Source organism: Macaca mulatta, chromosome 3 (genome assembly GCF_049350105.2).
Source record: "Macaca mulatta isolate MMU2019108-1 chromosome 3, T2T-MMU8v2.0, whole genome shotgun sequence".
In the NCBI taxonomy this organism is placed as follows: domain Eukaryota; kingdom Metazoa; phylum Chordata; class Mammalia; order Primates; family Cercopithecidae; genus Macaca; species Macaca mulatta.
Genome location: NC_133408.1, coordinates 176259079 through 176275420, shown reverse-complemented (window position 1 = coordinate 176275420; position 16342 = coordinate 176259079). Strand labels below are relative to the sequence as shown.

Sequence of the window (16342 nt, the reverse complement as noted above, 5' to 3'; positions counted from 1 at the left end):
TTCAACATATGCAAATCAATAAATGTGATTCACCACATAAACAGAATTAAAAGCAATTTAAAAACAAAAACCATACGATCATCTCAGTAGACACAGAAAATGTGAGTCACCACATATACAGAACTAAAAACAAAAACTGTATGATTATCTCAATAGACATGCAAAAAGTCTTTGATAAAATCCAACATGTCTTCATGATAAAAATCTCATCAAATTAGGCATCAAAGGAACATATGTTAAAATAATAAGAGTCATTAATGTCAAACCCTCAGCCAATATCATACAGAATGGGCAAAAACTGGAAGTGTTTCCCTTGAAAACTAGAACAAGACAAGAATGCCCAATCTCACCATTCCCATCCAGCATAGTACTGGAAACCCTAGCCAGAGAAATCAGACAAGACAAGAAATAAAAAGCATCCAAATAGGAAAAAAGAAGTCAACTACCATTTTTTGCTGACAATGTAATTCTAATACCCAGAAAACCCTAAAGACTCCACCAAAAGGCTCTTGGAACTGATACATGACTTCAGTAGTCTCAGGATACAAAATTAATATACAAAAACCAGCAGCATTTCTATACACCATTCTATACAGCATTTCTATACAACATTCTATACAGCATTTCTACACATTTCTATACATTCAAGCAGACAGCCAAATCAAGAATGCAATCTCATTTACAATAGCCACACAAAAACATATCTGGGAATACATCGAACCAAGGAAGTGAAAGATCTCCACAAGGAGAACTATAAAACACTGATTAAAAAAAAAATAGATGACATAAATAAATGGAAAAATATTCCATGCTCATGGATTGGAAGAATTAATATTGTTAAAATTTTGGCCACACTCCCCAAAGCAATCTACAGATTTAATGCTATTCCCATCAAACTACTGTCATTTTTCACATAATTAGGAAAAAACTATTCAAAAATTAATATGGAACCAAAAAAGAGCCCAAACAGCCAAAGCAATCCTAAGCAAAAAGAAAAAAGCTGGAGGCATAAAATTATCTGACTACAAACTACACTATGCTACACTCTACACTATACTATACTATACTATACTATACTATACTATACTATACTATACTATACTATACTATACTATACTATACTATAAAGCTACAGTAACCAAAACAGCATGATACTGGTTAAATTAAAAAAAAAGAAGCAGAGATACAGTCTGGGAAACTCACTTGCAGAGAATAGAGAGCTCAGAAATAAAGCTGCATACCTACAGCCATCTGATTTTTGACAAAGTAAAAAAAAGATAAGCAATAAAGAAAGGCCTCTCGATTTAATAAATGGTGCTGGGACATCTGCCTATCTATATGCAGAAGAATGAAACTGGATCCATATCTTCTACCACATACAAAAATTAACTCAAGATGGAGTAAAGATTTAAATGTAAGACCTCCAACTATTAATTTAAGAATCCTAGAAGAAAACCTAGGAAATAACTTTCTGGACATAGACCCTGGTAAAGAATTTATGACTAAGTCCTCAAAAGCAATTGCAACAAAAACAAAAATTGACAAGTGAGGCTTAATTAAATTAAAGAGGTTCTGCACTTCCAAAGAAACCATCAACAAAATAAACAAATAACCTGCGGAATGGGTGAAAATATTTGCAAACTGCATCCAACAAATACCTAATATCCAGAATCTATAAGAAACTTAACAAGCAAAAACAACTCCATTAAAAAGTAGACACATGCACACGTATGTTCATTGTGGCACTATTCACAATAGTGAAGACCTGAAATCAACCCAAATGCCCATCAATGATAAACCAGATAAAGAAAATGTGGTACATGTACACCATAGCATATTATGCAGCCATAAAAAAAAGAATGAGATCATGCCATCTGCAGGGACAGGGATGGAGCTGGAGGCTATTATCCTTAGCAAACTAACACAGGAACAGAAAACCAAATACCGCATGTTCTTACTTATAAGTGGCAGCTAAATGATGAGAACACATGGACACAGAAGGGAACAACACACAGTGGGGCCTTTCAGAAGGAGGAGGGTGGGAGGAGGGAGAGGAGCAAGAAAAATAACCAAAGGACACTAGGCTTAATACCTGCGTGATGAAATAATCTTTACAACAAACCTACATGACACAAGTTTACCTATGTAACAAATGTGAACTTGTACCTCTGAACTTAAAAGTTTGTTTTAAGTGGGCAAAAGGCATGAACAGAAACTTCTCAAAAGAAGACATGTAAGCAGCCAATAAACATATGAAAAAATACTCAACGTCACTAATCATTGGAGAAATGCAAATCAAAACTACAATGAGATACTATCATATACCAGTCAGAATGATTACTATGAAAAAGTTAAAAAGTAACAGATGCTGGCGTGGCCGTGGAGAAAAGGGAATGCTTATACACTCTTGATAGAAATATAAATAAGCTCGGCCACTGTGGAAAGCAGTGTGAAAATTTCTCAAACAACTTAGAACTATAGACCTAGCAATTCCATTGCTGGATACATATCCAAAAGAAAATAAATTGTTCTACTAAAAAGATACATGCGGTTTTACATTCATCAAAGCACTAGTCACAATAGAAAAGACATGGAATCAACCTAGGTGCCCATGTATGGCGGACTGGATAAAGAAAATGTGATTTATATCTTTATCCAGTCCGCCATACATGGGCACCTAGGTTGATTGATATATATATATCACAGAATACTATGTAGCCATAAAATGTGATATATATATATCACAGAATACTATGTAGCCACAAAAAAGAACAAAATCACGGCCTTTGCAGCAACATGGTTGACCCTTGAGGCCATTATCCTGTGAGTTAATGCAAAAATAGAAAACCAAATACCGCACACACGTTCCCACTTCCAAAAGAGAGATAAACATTCCAAGTACTCATGGACATAAAAATGGCAAAAATAGACAGTGGGGACTATGAGTTCAGGGAGAGTAAGATGCATCAAGGGTTGAAAAACTAACTGTTGGGTATTACACTCACTACCTCACTGTGTCATGCATGACAGAATCATTTGTATCCCAAACCTCCGCATCACACAATATGCCCACGTTAACAACCCTGACAGGTACCCCCGAATCTAAAATAACAGTTGAAACTATTTTTAAAAATTTGCTTTGTGAAGTACCTGCAGACAAAACTTATTCAAGTTGTGCATTTGGGGGGAAATATATTTATGAATATCTGATATGTGTCAGATATTTAGACATAAGCATTGAAAGTTGAAAAGAGTGTGAATGTTTCTATCCCCAAGTTTTGAGAAAAAGAAAAAAAACGAGTGGTGGCAGAATTCCAACAATAGCCTGTCTTCTGGTTATTCAATCAAACACTGTCTAGGAGGATTGTTAGAGATTTTTTCAGATGTAATTGAGGTTATAGATCGTAAAAGAGGGAGAGCAGCCTGTATTATCCAGGTGAGCGCAATCTAATCACTTGACTCCTTAGAGCAGAGAACTTCCTCCAACTGGAGTCAGAGAAGAGATGTGGTAGAAAACAAAAATGAGTCAGAGAGGCTAAAGGGAAATGCAGTCGGCCTCTAAAAGCTGAGAATCGGCCGGGCGGCTCGCGCCTGTAATCCCAGCAGTTTAGGAGGCCGAGGCGGGTGGATCACGAGGTGAGGAGATCGAGACCATCCTGGCTAACACAGTGAAACCCTATCTCTACTAAAAATACAAAAAATTAGCCGGGCGTGGTGGCGGACGTCTGTAGTCCCAGCTACTCCGGAGGCTGAGGCGGAGCTTGCAGGGAGCCGAGACCGCGCCACTGCACTCCAGCCTGGGCGATAGAGCAAGACTCCGTCTCAAAAAAAAAAAAAAAAAAAAAAAAAAAAAAAAAAAAAATTGCTGAGAATGACCCCCAGCCGTCTTCCAGCAAGACAAGTGGGACTTAAGTCCTATAACCACATAGTAGTAAATTCTGCCAACAGCCTGAATCAGTCTGGAAACAGATTGTCTCCCAAAGCCTCCTGGCAAAAACCCAGGCTGGCCAGAACCTTGATTTTGACCTTGGGGAACATAGAGCAGAGCTCTACTGAGCCACCAGATTCCTGACGTACAGCAGTGTGAGGTAATAAATCTGTGTGGTTTTAGGCTGCTAAATTTGTGATAATTTGTGATAGCAGCAATATAACATGAATCCAGTACTTTTAAAAAATTCCTTATCTTCTTCTGCTTCCTCTATTCCCACCCCATCTACAGCAGCACAAGCAGTTTTCAGTGGATCCACAAGAAAGAAAAAAATGCTTTGTAGATGCATCCTACAAATTTGAAGTAGCCAAGAACAAATTCTTCAAATTAGTATTTTTCCTTAAAATCTAATTGATAGGAGAAATGAGAATACTTATGTCAAGAAGGTGAGGCTCCAAATTCTCATTCTGCCATTTATTATTTTATATGATTTGGGACATATCTTTAGCCCCTTATTACATGGTTTCCACATGAGTAAATGAAAAATATATACTTGCATTACAGTGTCATAGAAAAAAATTAAAATTTTTTTTAAAGTGTCCCTTATGAAATATTTTAAAATAATTTTAAGATAGAAAAGATAAGACTTTATTACCTAAATTCATTTTGTTATTAAAAGCAATCGGTATTTATTATAAAACAAATATTTAAAAAACAGTTAAGACAAATATTTTTTTAAGAAGGGGAAAGAAACAAAAAGTGTAACGACATCCTAGACTAATTTTGGTGTATATACCCTTGCAGACATTCAATTTGTGCACATCGTAATCAACATGTTCATATATAATGTGGCAGGAGAACTTAATGACATTTTCTTCTTTACTTTCACCACTATAAAGATATCAGAAAGAATAAAAATTGGTTCAATTTTCCTTTTCCAGGGAAATAGAAATTGAGTCTCACAGACTCAGTTTGCCGTACCTGGAGCTTCTCTTCCCTCCCTTCCCTGTGAAAAGGGAAACTCCCCTTGACTGTGAAGGGGAAGTTCATTTAGATCCCTTTTGATGGGGAACCCCTAGGCAGTAGATGATTAGGCAGAGGAGAATGGCTGCAGTGACCTCTCAGAAGGCCTAAATTCAACCCAACAAAAGTTGATGGCCAAGACAAACCCCAAGGCAATAAGATCAGGCTATGTGCCACTTAAATATACATTGTAGTGAAATTTTAAAAGAGTGGTATTAAAAAATGCATAGATATAAGATTTTTTTGGATGTAAGAATATCCAAAATATGTAGGAAAAACATTTTATTTGTATAATAGTTTTACCAAAATTCTATAACCTGCTTTCTTCACTTGATATCTTCACTTTTTTTTACATCATTAAACCTAGAGCTACAAAATAAATTTAAGAGCTGCATAATATTATTTCAGACAGATGCTCCATAATGTTCTATTAGTAATATATTTTTGGACATATTGGCTAAATCCCAGTTTTCATTATTATAGACAATTTTGCTGTCACGTTCCCTTATCTTTACTATAATGAAAGAATAATTCAAGCAACATGTGCTTTACAAGAATCAAAGCCAGGAAGTGGAGAATCACAATTGATGAAGTTCAAATCTAGGACACTAATTTGCAACCACTGAAGAAAGGAAAGTTCCTTTACAAAGCCTCCTCAGGCATATGGTCAATATCTCACTCTTTGTTATTTAATTTTTGGTGCCTTATGGTTTGGTTTTCTCAAAGAGAGGTGGCCTCTTGATAGCAAGGCAACGAATGCATTGCTTTTCATATTCTCAGGCTTTCTTCAATGTCCAGCAAAGAGTTAATGCATATAATTTATAGAACGATTTCCACAATTATACTTGTTTTGTTGGCTAAACACATATGAAGGTGAAAGGAGATTTAACAAAATACTGACTAGACATACCTTTTAAAGCATATTATGACTTGGCTTCTCCAAAGAACAGAAAACTGCGATGGTTCCGTGCTCTTTCTGACATCCAAGATTTGATTTAGGAGCATGTGTTTAGGTGATTGCAGTTTATCAAGCAGCTGGACTAAGAATACATGTTCTAGAACCAACTAAGACAGTTTACTAGGGTCTGCATGTTTGGGTTTTTGCAATTCTTCTTAACGATTCAATAAATTCATGTAATATAATTTGATAGGCTAAACGTTTTGTATTTATTTACTATCAGTTACCCAGAGGTTGAATGTGTTTAAATATATAAAATTAGGTCTCCAAGCAGAAACTTCAAATACATTTAAATAAGTCTAAACATTGAGCAAATATTGTGAGGGGAGAATCTCACGTATTGAATCTGGGCAAAAATGTCTTGATAAGCCACCAGGTCAAATCAATGAAGTACTTCATTCAAATTGTCCCATGGTCAGATGTGTTTTATTCTCCACTGGCTTGTGTGCTTTCTAATCCAAGTGGCTTGTTAGTGAGGAAACCTCAGAGGGATAGTTGGTGTGTCCTATAGCCTGGCTTCTGTCCTCCCTTTCCCTATACTCTGTGGGCAAGCAGCCACAGTGAGTTCCCAGTATTGAAGAATTGTTACTCCTTAGCAGCCAGGAATAAACCTTTAGCGTAGGGTCTAACCTCAACATTATGGAAAGACATGGGATGCTAAAATGTCTTATAAGTTCCATTTAACTAGGAGTAGGCCGAAGTATCCAGGAAAAAAAACAAATGTCTTAAAAGCCTAGTCTTGCAAAAACACAGCCTTTTAAAATCATGGCTCCCCAGCAAAACTCTTTACCAAACTTTGCCTGTTTTTCATTCTCTTAACAGGAGCTCAAATGTCCATTTTCAACCATTCTTTATGGATGTAGAACAGGGGAAAAATCATGATGCTCTCCCTCCCATCCTCAATACTTTACAGGTGCACTTTCTATTTTCAAACTGAAGATAACTTTTAAAGGGAGAAAGCACCATAAAAGGAAAGCAATCCAAAATCATGTATACTGCAGGGGATGGGTGTTTAACAATTTAAATTCAGTTCTTCTTTCTGGGACACGGAATAGAGAAAGGATCACTGTTCCCTACCCCCAACACACAATCACACACACACATGAAAACACAAACACACACACACATTTTTTAAATCTCAAAAATATAAAAACCCCAGAGAATGAAATGAAACTCCTCCTGAGGACACGTCCACAAGTCACTGTGCAGTCACCAGTAGCTCAGAATTCCCTAAATGTGATCTTTCTGATTTGGCTGTCTCTCAAAGAGGCAAATCCAATGAACATTTGATGGTAACTGTAATTATGTAGAAACCTAAAAACTCAGTCATCATTTTAACTGGCTTATCAGGATTAGTGGAGGGAGAGGAAGAAAATATTGCATGTACGCCTGGAATGTCATTGTCTTGTGCTCATTTTACTTTGACCTCTTATTTAATTGCTTTTCACATGTGTATACCTCAATATGACTGGAAACTCAGGACATTTTGTTAAAATATTCTCTTCTGGTTCTAAGTTGAATCCTATAGTGTGGTTAATTTATAATCCTATGAATCTGCGTATTGAATAATTGTGTAATAAATAAATAACAAAAAAAAATCTGGCCTATTTGATTTTCTGGTCTGTTTCAGCATAAATAAAAAGAACATGGAAAAAAATTAGTTGACTCTAAACAGAATCTTGGCCTCCTAGAGGAGGAAAGGGCAAAACAGTCGGTGGCCAGAATTAATTTGATGTTAATAAATAACACATATAATGAACTTGAATTCCTATTTTACTTAGAGTAGTTCCAGTTCCATATTAACTCTCAAAAATGAGGTATCTTCTAAGCCTTCAGAAAAAAAAAAGATTTATTATGTGCTAGATTCTGTTTTATAAATCCTTCAGTGCAAGTGTTACTATGCATGACAAATGGAAAGACACTATCATTCTTTATATTATCTTCTTTGGAAATGAAATCTCTGAGTCAAAAAAAATAAGAGACCTGCCCTTGAGAGTAGAGTCTAAAACATAGTCTTTGGAATCAGTGGAATGCATCACAAAATCTGTGCTGTTCTGATGAAGTTATATATCCAGAACTGCTTCTTCAGGAAGCCAAGGCAGTATTAGGGATGACAATCCTGGTGTGTTGAAAGAGTTCGTAATGGAATCATTTTGCCCTAGAGATCATTGGGCAAGAGGAAAGCTCTAATTTCAAATGAATAAACTACAAAATGATTTAACTTATGCTCAGACCATAACTAACACCATCATTCAGAAACCAACAATACACTCTACCATGCCCTGAATTAAATGATTTGTAGTGTAGATTTAACCACTCAACACAAATTCATTAACAGTTTTGCAAATGCTACATTTCCATTTCACCCAAAGAAGGTAATCCACTTAAGAAATGTTAATGGTAAAGACAAATGTATTTCATTTCTGCTATTCAATAATATTGGTTCAGAATGTAAGATATAGTTCAAAGATATTTGTTGTCAGTCATACAATCCAAGTTCTGGTGTCAATGTAGCATTTTTATTTATATACCTGATTTTCTAGCTCACGGACTAGAGGTCGGATTGGTTATTCCACAGTGGGTGGGTATATGCAAACCTACCCCTAAAGGCCTAGCCTGAGAGGTGAAAGAAAGAGGCTGACAAATTTATTTTTGCAGGAACAGAAACCATTTCTCAGGTGACCAGGAGACACTGGATCTTTGAACCTGCCTTCCAGAAAGTGTCCTTTATATAGCAAACTTTTGGGGTAAAACATGTGCAGCTGGGCATGCCTCTGACTTTCTTGCAAAACTTGTGGCTACTGGGGAGGTGAGATAAGTATCCTTCTGAGGGGTTATCTATGCTACAGGCATTGTTTCTTAACCTGACTGCAGAATGCCTTGGGATGCAGAGGTCAAGCATTAGTCATTTTGGCAGGTTTGACTGAAGATGACGTTACTCTTGTAATACAACAGGCTATTTTTCTACATCGGTGAGTGAAAATAAAAATCTTTTTGCAGTTTTAAATGTAGACATGAGATTTACCTACCCTACTTCCCAATTCAGGAATCATAGCTATATATAAAACTACCAGAGTGCTTAAGCATATCAGATATTGTGTTATTTCCATGAATTACCACATCTGTGAATTTTCACAGAATTCTCTGAAGTAGGCATTAGCATCTGCATTTTGTAAATGAGAAAACTTAGATGTAAAAAATAACAAGTAATTTAAAATAACAAGGAGTTACCACTAACCCTAGTAGAATGGCTAAAATTCAGAACACTGACAACGCGAAATGCTGGTGAAAATGTGGAGCAGCAGGAACTCTCATTCGTTGCTGGTGGGAATGCGAAATGGTACAGCCACTTTGGAAAACAGTGTGGCACTTTCTTACAAAACTTACCATACTTTTATCACACAAACCAGCAATTTTAGTCCTTGGTATTTACCCAAAGGAAAAATTATGCCCACACAAAAACCTGCACACAGAGTTTTATGGCAGTTTTATTCATAATTGCCAAAATTTAGAAGCAATGAAGAGGTCCTTCAGTAGGTAGATAAACTGTGGTACATCTGGAAAATGAGACATTATTCAGTGTTAAAAATAAATAAGCCGTCAGCAGTATTTTGTAATTTTTCCTTGTAGAGGTCTTTCACCTTCTTGGTTAGGGATATTCCTAGTTTTTAAAATTTGTTTGTTTGGTTTTTGCAGCTATAGTAAAAGGGGTTGAGCTCTTGATTTGATTCTCAGTTTGGTTGCTGCTGGTGTATAGCAGAACTACTGATTTGTGTCCATTAATTTTGTATTCTAAAACTTTGCTGAATTCATTTATCAGTTCTAGGAGCTTTTTTGAGGAGTATTTAGGGCTTTCTAGGCATACAATCATATCATCACCAAACAGCAATAGTTGACATCCTATTTACCAACTTGAATGAGCTTTGTCTCTTGTCTGCTTGCTCTAGCCACGATGTCCAGTCCTATGTTGAAAATAAGTGGTGAGAGTGGATATCCTTGTCTTGTTCCAGTTCTCAATGGGGAATGCTTTCAACTTTTCTCTGTTCAATATTATGTTGGTTGTGCATTTGTCATAGATGGCTTTTATTACATTAAGGTACGTCTCTTCTATGAGAATTTTGCGAGGGTTTTAATCATTAAAAATATGCTGGATTTTGTCAAATACTTTTTCTGCATCTGTTGAGATCATGTGATTTTTATTTTTAGTTCAGCTCATCTGGTGTGTCACATTTATTGAGTTGCATATGTTAAACCATCCCTGCATCCCTGGTATGAAACCCACTTGATCATGATGGATTATCTTTTTGATATGCTGTTGGATTCAGTTAGCTAATATTTTGTTACGAATTTTTGCATCTATATCCATCAGGGATATTGGTCTGTACTTTTCTTTTCTTGTTATGTCTTTCCCTGATTTTGGTATGAGGGTGATACTGGCTTCATAGATTGATTTAGGGAAAATTGTCTCTTTCTCTATCTTGTGCAATAGTGTAAATAGGATTGGTACCAATTATTCTTTGAATGTCTGATAGAATTCAGCTGTGAACCCATCTTGTTCTGAACTTTTTTTTTTCTTTTTGAGACAGTATCACTCTGTCGCCCAGGTAGAATTGCAGTGGCACAATCTCAGCTCACTGCAATGCCCATCTCCTGGGTTCAAGCAATTCTCCTGCCTTCGCCTCCCGAGTAGCTGGGATTACAGGTGCACACCACCGCATCTAGCTAATCTTTGCATGTTTTAGTAGACACAGGGTCTCACCATGTTGGCCAGGCTGGTCTCAAACTCCTGACCTCAGGTGATCCACCCGCCTCAGCCTCCCAAACTGTTGGGATTACAGGCGTGAGCCACCATGCCCGGCCTCTGAATGTTGTTGTTGTTGTTGTTGTTGTTGACAATTTTTGTATTACCATTTCAGTCTTGTGGCTTGTTATTGGTCTGTTCAAAATTTGTGTTTCTTCCTGCTTAATCTAGAAGGGTTGTGTATTTCCAGGAATTTATCTATCTCCTCTAGGTTTTCTAGTTTATGTATGTAAAGGTGTTCATAGTAACTTTGCACAAATAAATAGAAACACATCCCATGCTTATGAATGGGTAGAATCAATACTGTGAAAATGACAAACTGCCAAAAGCAATCTACAAATTCAATGCAATTCCCATCAAAATACCACCATCATTCTTCACTAAACTAGAACAAAACAATCCTAAAATTCATACGGAACCAAAAAAGGGACCACATAACAAAGCAAAAAGAACAAATCTGGAGACATAACATTACCTGATCTCAAATTATACTATAAGGACATAGTCACCAGAACAGCATGGTACTAGTATCAAGATAGGCACATAGACCAATGAAACAGAATAGAGAACCCAGAAATAAAGTTACAGTCAACTGATCATCAACAAAGCAAACAAAACCATAAATTGCAAAAGGACACCCTATTCAACAAGTGGTGCTGGGACAATTGGCAAGTCATGTGTAGAAAAATGAAACTGGATCCTCATCTCTCACCTTATATAGTAATCAACTCAAGATGGGTCAAATACTTTAAGACGTGAAACTATACAAATTCTAGAAGATAACTTCGGAAAAACTCTTCTAGACGTTGGCTTAGACAAAGACTTCATGACCAAGAACCCAAAAGCAAATGCAACAAAAATAAAGATAAAATATGGGACTGGATCAAACTAAAAAGCTTCTGCAAGAAAAAGAAACAATCAGCAGAGTAAACAGACAACCCACAGAGTGAGAGAAAATCTTTGCAATCTATACATGCAACAAAGGACTAATACCCAGAATCTACAAGGAATTCAAACTAATCAGAAAAAAAAATCCCATCAAAAAGTGGACCAAGAACATGAATAGACAATTCTCAAAAGAAAATATACAAATGGCCAAGAAACATGAAAAAATGCCCATCACCAATGATCAGGGAAATGCAAATCAAACCCACAATGTGATATCACCTTAGTCCTGCAAGAATGACCATAATCAAAAAATCAAAAAAAAGAAAAAATGTTGGTGGGGATGTGGTAAAAACGGAACACTTTTAAACTGCTGGTGGGAATGTAAACTAGTACAGCAACTTTGGTAAACAGTGTGGAGATTCCTTAAAGAACTAAAAATGGAACTACCATTTGATCCAGCAATCCCACTACAGGGTATCTACCCAGAGGAAAAGAAGCCATTATACAAAAAAGATACTTGCATACACATGTTTATATTATAGCAGAACAATTAGCAATTATAAAAATATGGAACCAGTCCAAATGGCCATCAATCAATGAGTAGATAAAGGACTTGTGAGATAGATAGATAGATAGATAGATAGATAGATAGATAGATAGATATAGATATAGATATAGATATAGATATGGATATGTATACACATATACCATGGAATACTACTCAGCTATAGAAGGAATGAAATAATGGAATTTGCAGCAACCTGGATGGAATTGGAGACCATTATTCCAAGTGAAGTAACTCAGGAATTGAAAACCAAACATCATATGTTCTCATTCATAAGTGGGAGCTAAGGTGTGAGGATACAAAGGCATAAGAATGATACAATGGACTTTGGGGACTCAGGGGAAATGATGGGAGAAGGGTGAGGGATAAAAGACTACACACTGGGTACAGTGTACACTGCCCAGGTGATGGGTGCACAAAAATCTCAGAAATCACGGCTAGAAAACTTATTCATGTGACCAAACACCAACTGTTCCCCAAAAAACTATTGAAATTAAAAATAAATTTTTTAAAAAAAGGAAGAAAGAAGCTGTTGAACCATGACAAGACATGGAGGAAACTTAAATGCATATTACTAAGTAAAAGAAGACAATCTGAAAAGGCTACACACTGTGTGAATCCAACTATATGACATTATGAAAAAGGCAAAAATACAGAGACAGTGAAAAATCAATGATTGCCAGGAGATAGGGAAGAGGGAGGGATAAATGGGTGGAGTACAGAGGACTTTTAGGATAGTCAAAGGATTCTGTATGACACTATGATGGTGTAATGGTAGATACGTATCATTATATATTTATCCAAACTGATAGAATGTACACTATGAAGGGTGAACCTAATGCCAACAATGGACTTTGGGTGACAATGATGTGTGGGTTCATCTGTTGTAATAAATAGACTGCTTTGATGGGAAATGTTGATAATTGGAGAGGCTATTGATGTGTGCAGTGAGGGAGTATTTGGGAAATCTCTGTGCCTTCCTCTCAATTTTGCTGTCAACCTAAAACTGCTCTTAAAATTTTTAATTTACAAAAGAATAAAAAAGAAGTAAGTCATTCAAGTAAGTGGCAAACTCGTAAGTGGTAGCCTCATTTTTTTCTGACTTAGAAGTCATCTTACTTTATTTTCAATATTTTTTATAAAGTGGTGTTATTTTAACTTTTTTCCTTGGTTTAAGAAAGTTTTTGAGAACCTAATAAACTATGAGTAAATTCTCAAAGAGCCCAAGTTACAGAAAGAACAGAGCAGAATCAACCCCAAAACACCAAATGTATTATAATTTTCAAGCACCAACAATAAATTTTTGAAAGGTTGAATATGTTTAAGTAAATGAAATAGGCTATCAAAAGTGTACACCATGGAATACTATGCAGCCATCAAAAGGAATGAGACCATGTCCTTTGCAGGGCCATGAATGGAGCTGGACTCCAATATCCTCAGCAAACTAATACAGAAATAGAAAACCAAACACCACATGTTCTCATTTATATGTGGGAACTGAACAATGAGAACACATGGACACAGGGAAGGGAACAACACATCCTGGGGCCTGTTGGGGGATAGGGTCGGGGGAGGGAGAGCAATAGGAAAAAATAGGTAATGCATGCTGGGCTTAATACCTAGGTGATGGGTTGATAGGTGTAGCAAACCACCATGGCACACATTTACAAATGCAACAACCCTGCACATCCTGTACATGTACCCTGAAACTTAAAATAAAAATTAAAAAAAAAATACAAGCCAGTAATAGAGAGCTGAAAGTATAAAAGTTTATGTTTGCTTTTTATTTTTCCACTTTGGTCTGCAGTGGTTTTATTTTTATCTCCGTTCAAAGCCTGACATTAAGAAAAACTATTTTCCCCTTCTCAGCTTCACTTTATCAAAAATCAAAATCTTCAAATATATAAGTAAAAAGAATATATAATACATTTTCATTTACCCATCAGCAACATTCAGCAGGGGTCAACTTATAGCTACTCTTGCTTGTCAATATCCGCTCTTTCCACTACTTCACTCTCCTTATAGGATTACTTTTATGTAAATTCTAGACATCATTTTAGTTCATCTGCAAATATTTCTGTATTTACCTCTAAAGGCATTCTTTAACAATGTATAACCACAATACCATTACCATACTTAAAAACTATTTCTATTTTCTTCAAATGTCTCATGTTACTTTACAATTTGTTTTCATAAGGATCCAAATAAGATCCATACATTAAAGTTGTTTTCATGTCCCTTAAGTCTGTTTTTATCTATAGATTGTTCCTTTATCTCCCACCCCTGCAATACATACCATTTGTACTCTATTTATTAGGCAACCGGACCATTTATCTTACGTAGTTTACAATAAACTAAATTTTACTGATTGCCTTTCTATGGTGTCATTCAACATGCTCGTGTATCTCCTGTAAATATTGCAAATTGGTAGCTAGATCTAAAGGCCGGTCTAATTGGTAGTTATATCCAAAGTTTGATTTTTTTTTCTGACAGTAATATTTTATAGGTGGTATTATATACTTCTATGAAGTGGCACGTCTGCTTGTCTCTCATTTTTTATGTTAGCAACAATTGATAATAACTGCCTAGATTCATTATTTCATTAGGGGTTGCAAAAATAGTAACATTTCAATTCTGTCATTCTTTCTTCATTCTCTGGTTAAAGGTAGCTCTAAAAAGAATTTTCTCTCATCAACATCTGGTTATTCTTAGACATAATCTATAAAGGAAAAACAGGATAAATGCTTAGTTCTTCTGTTTCATTCAAAACAGTACATTCTTATGGATCCCTAACATCCTTCAAAGGTGTCCAGTGACAACATTACTTTTAAATTGACATTATTAGAAACTGATAGAATTAAGCATATTTGAGGCGTTTTAATCTACTGTCTTTGTTTTTATTATTGATTCTCAAATAGGGTGACTCCTGAGTCTCTTTGACACATCCTAATAGTCTTTCAAATCTGCCTTGCTTTTTAGTAAGAGAAGTTGATTTTCCAGGCTCATCTTGTACAATATTCAACCCCAAAGTCAGAATTAGATACTTTTTGCAGTGAACTTCAACTCCTTTGAGGGGAAATGTCTACAGAGCACAATCTGAGTATTACATTTCCTCTTCATATTGGGTTTTATGTTGTTTCTATATACTTATAAGTGATTAGAACTAGGAAACTATTGTTTTTCTTTTTGTTGGGAAAATGATTCATGACTTCATACTGATACTTTAACTTCAAACTCGTATTATTGGGTTTTCATTTATTTTCTTCTACTATGCTATTATATCTTCTTTACTCCATGGAACAAATTCCATTTTCAATAATGTCAACAAGCTTACTAACTTGGTTGATCTTAAAATATGTAGACACCTGTCTCACAATAACAATTCAATTGCCAAAAATGTAATTTTAAACAGCTCAATATATGTTTTTGCATGGGTTTTATTTTTGTCCTTAGGATATCTCACAAAGGTTGTATAGTCAAATATCTGTGTTTGAGTAAATGATATAATTCATCTCTGTGTGATTATAATGCCAACTTAATATATTTATATTTACATTTCACCTCTTTTACCAAAGTTTTATGGGTATTGATGTTTTAAAATTAAATTTTAAATTTAATTTTAAATAATGATATAATTATGTAAAATATTAAATGTTACCAGGGTCAAACCTAAAATAGGTATATTCAAATAAAATGTAGCTTTTGTTTCTATAACCTTTTCCCCATTGCATCTCTCCTCCAGAAGCAATTGTTTGCTATTATAGTTTTGTTTTGCTTTTAATTTTTGGTTCATGTTTTCATTTTTTAAAGACAAGTCAATACTTACAGTATATTAAAAATTATCACAAATTACATCATTTGCAGTTCCTCCCATCGAAGGTGAAAAAATCTGTATCTTTACCTCTTTAAATGAAGCTGGCATTGTGGGATTTTTGATCAACAGAATGCAGCAGAAGTAACACTGTGGTATTTCTAAGTCTTTGCCTCAGAGGACCTTGCAGCTTTTGCTTTTATTAGAACCTGAGGCAACAATGAAAAACCGTGTGGAGAGAGATCCAGCTGTCCCATGTCTTCTAGGCATTCCAGCTGGGGCTCATCCATGTGAGTGAATCCAGGATGCTGAGTATCAATAGCCATAGGACTCTGCACAGACAAGAACGGGAGACAAACCACCCAGTC

At 35.6% G+C, this 16342-nt stretch overlaps 1 long non-coding RNA gene across 1 annotated transcript in view; it reads right to left on the bottom strand.

Annotated features, from left to right (window-relative positions):
- The window catches only part of LOC106997684 (uncharacterized), a 117464-nt gene that overhangs the window by 12577 nt on the left and 88545 nt on the right, over positions 1–16342 (bottom strand). Inside the window, exon 2 of the long non-coding RNA XR_001443892.3 lies at positions 16065–16306. This is a non-coding gene — a long non-coding RNA (uncharacterized LOC106997684). The remainder of the gene's footprint in view (positions 1–16064; positions 16307–16342) is intronic.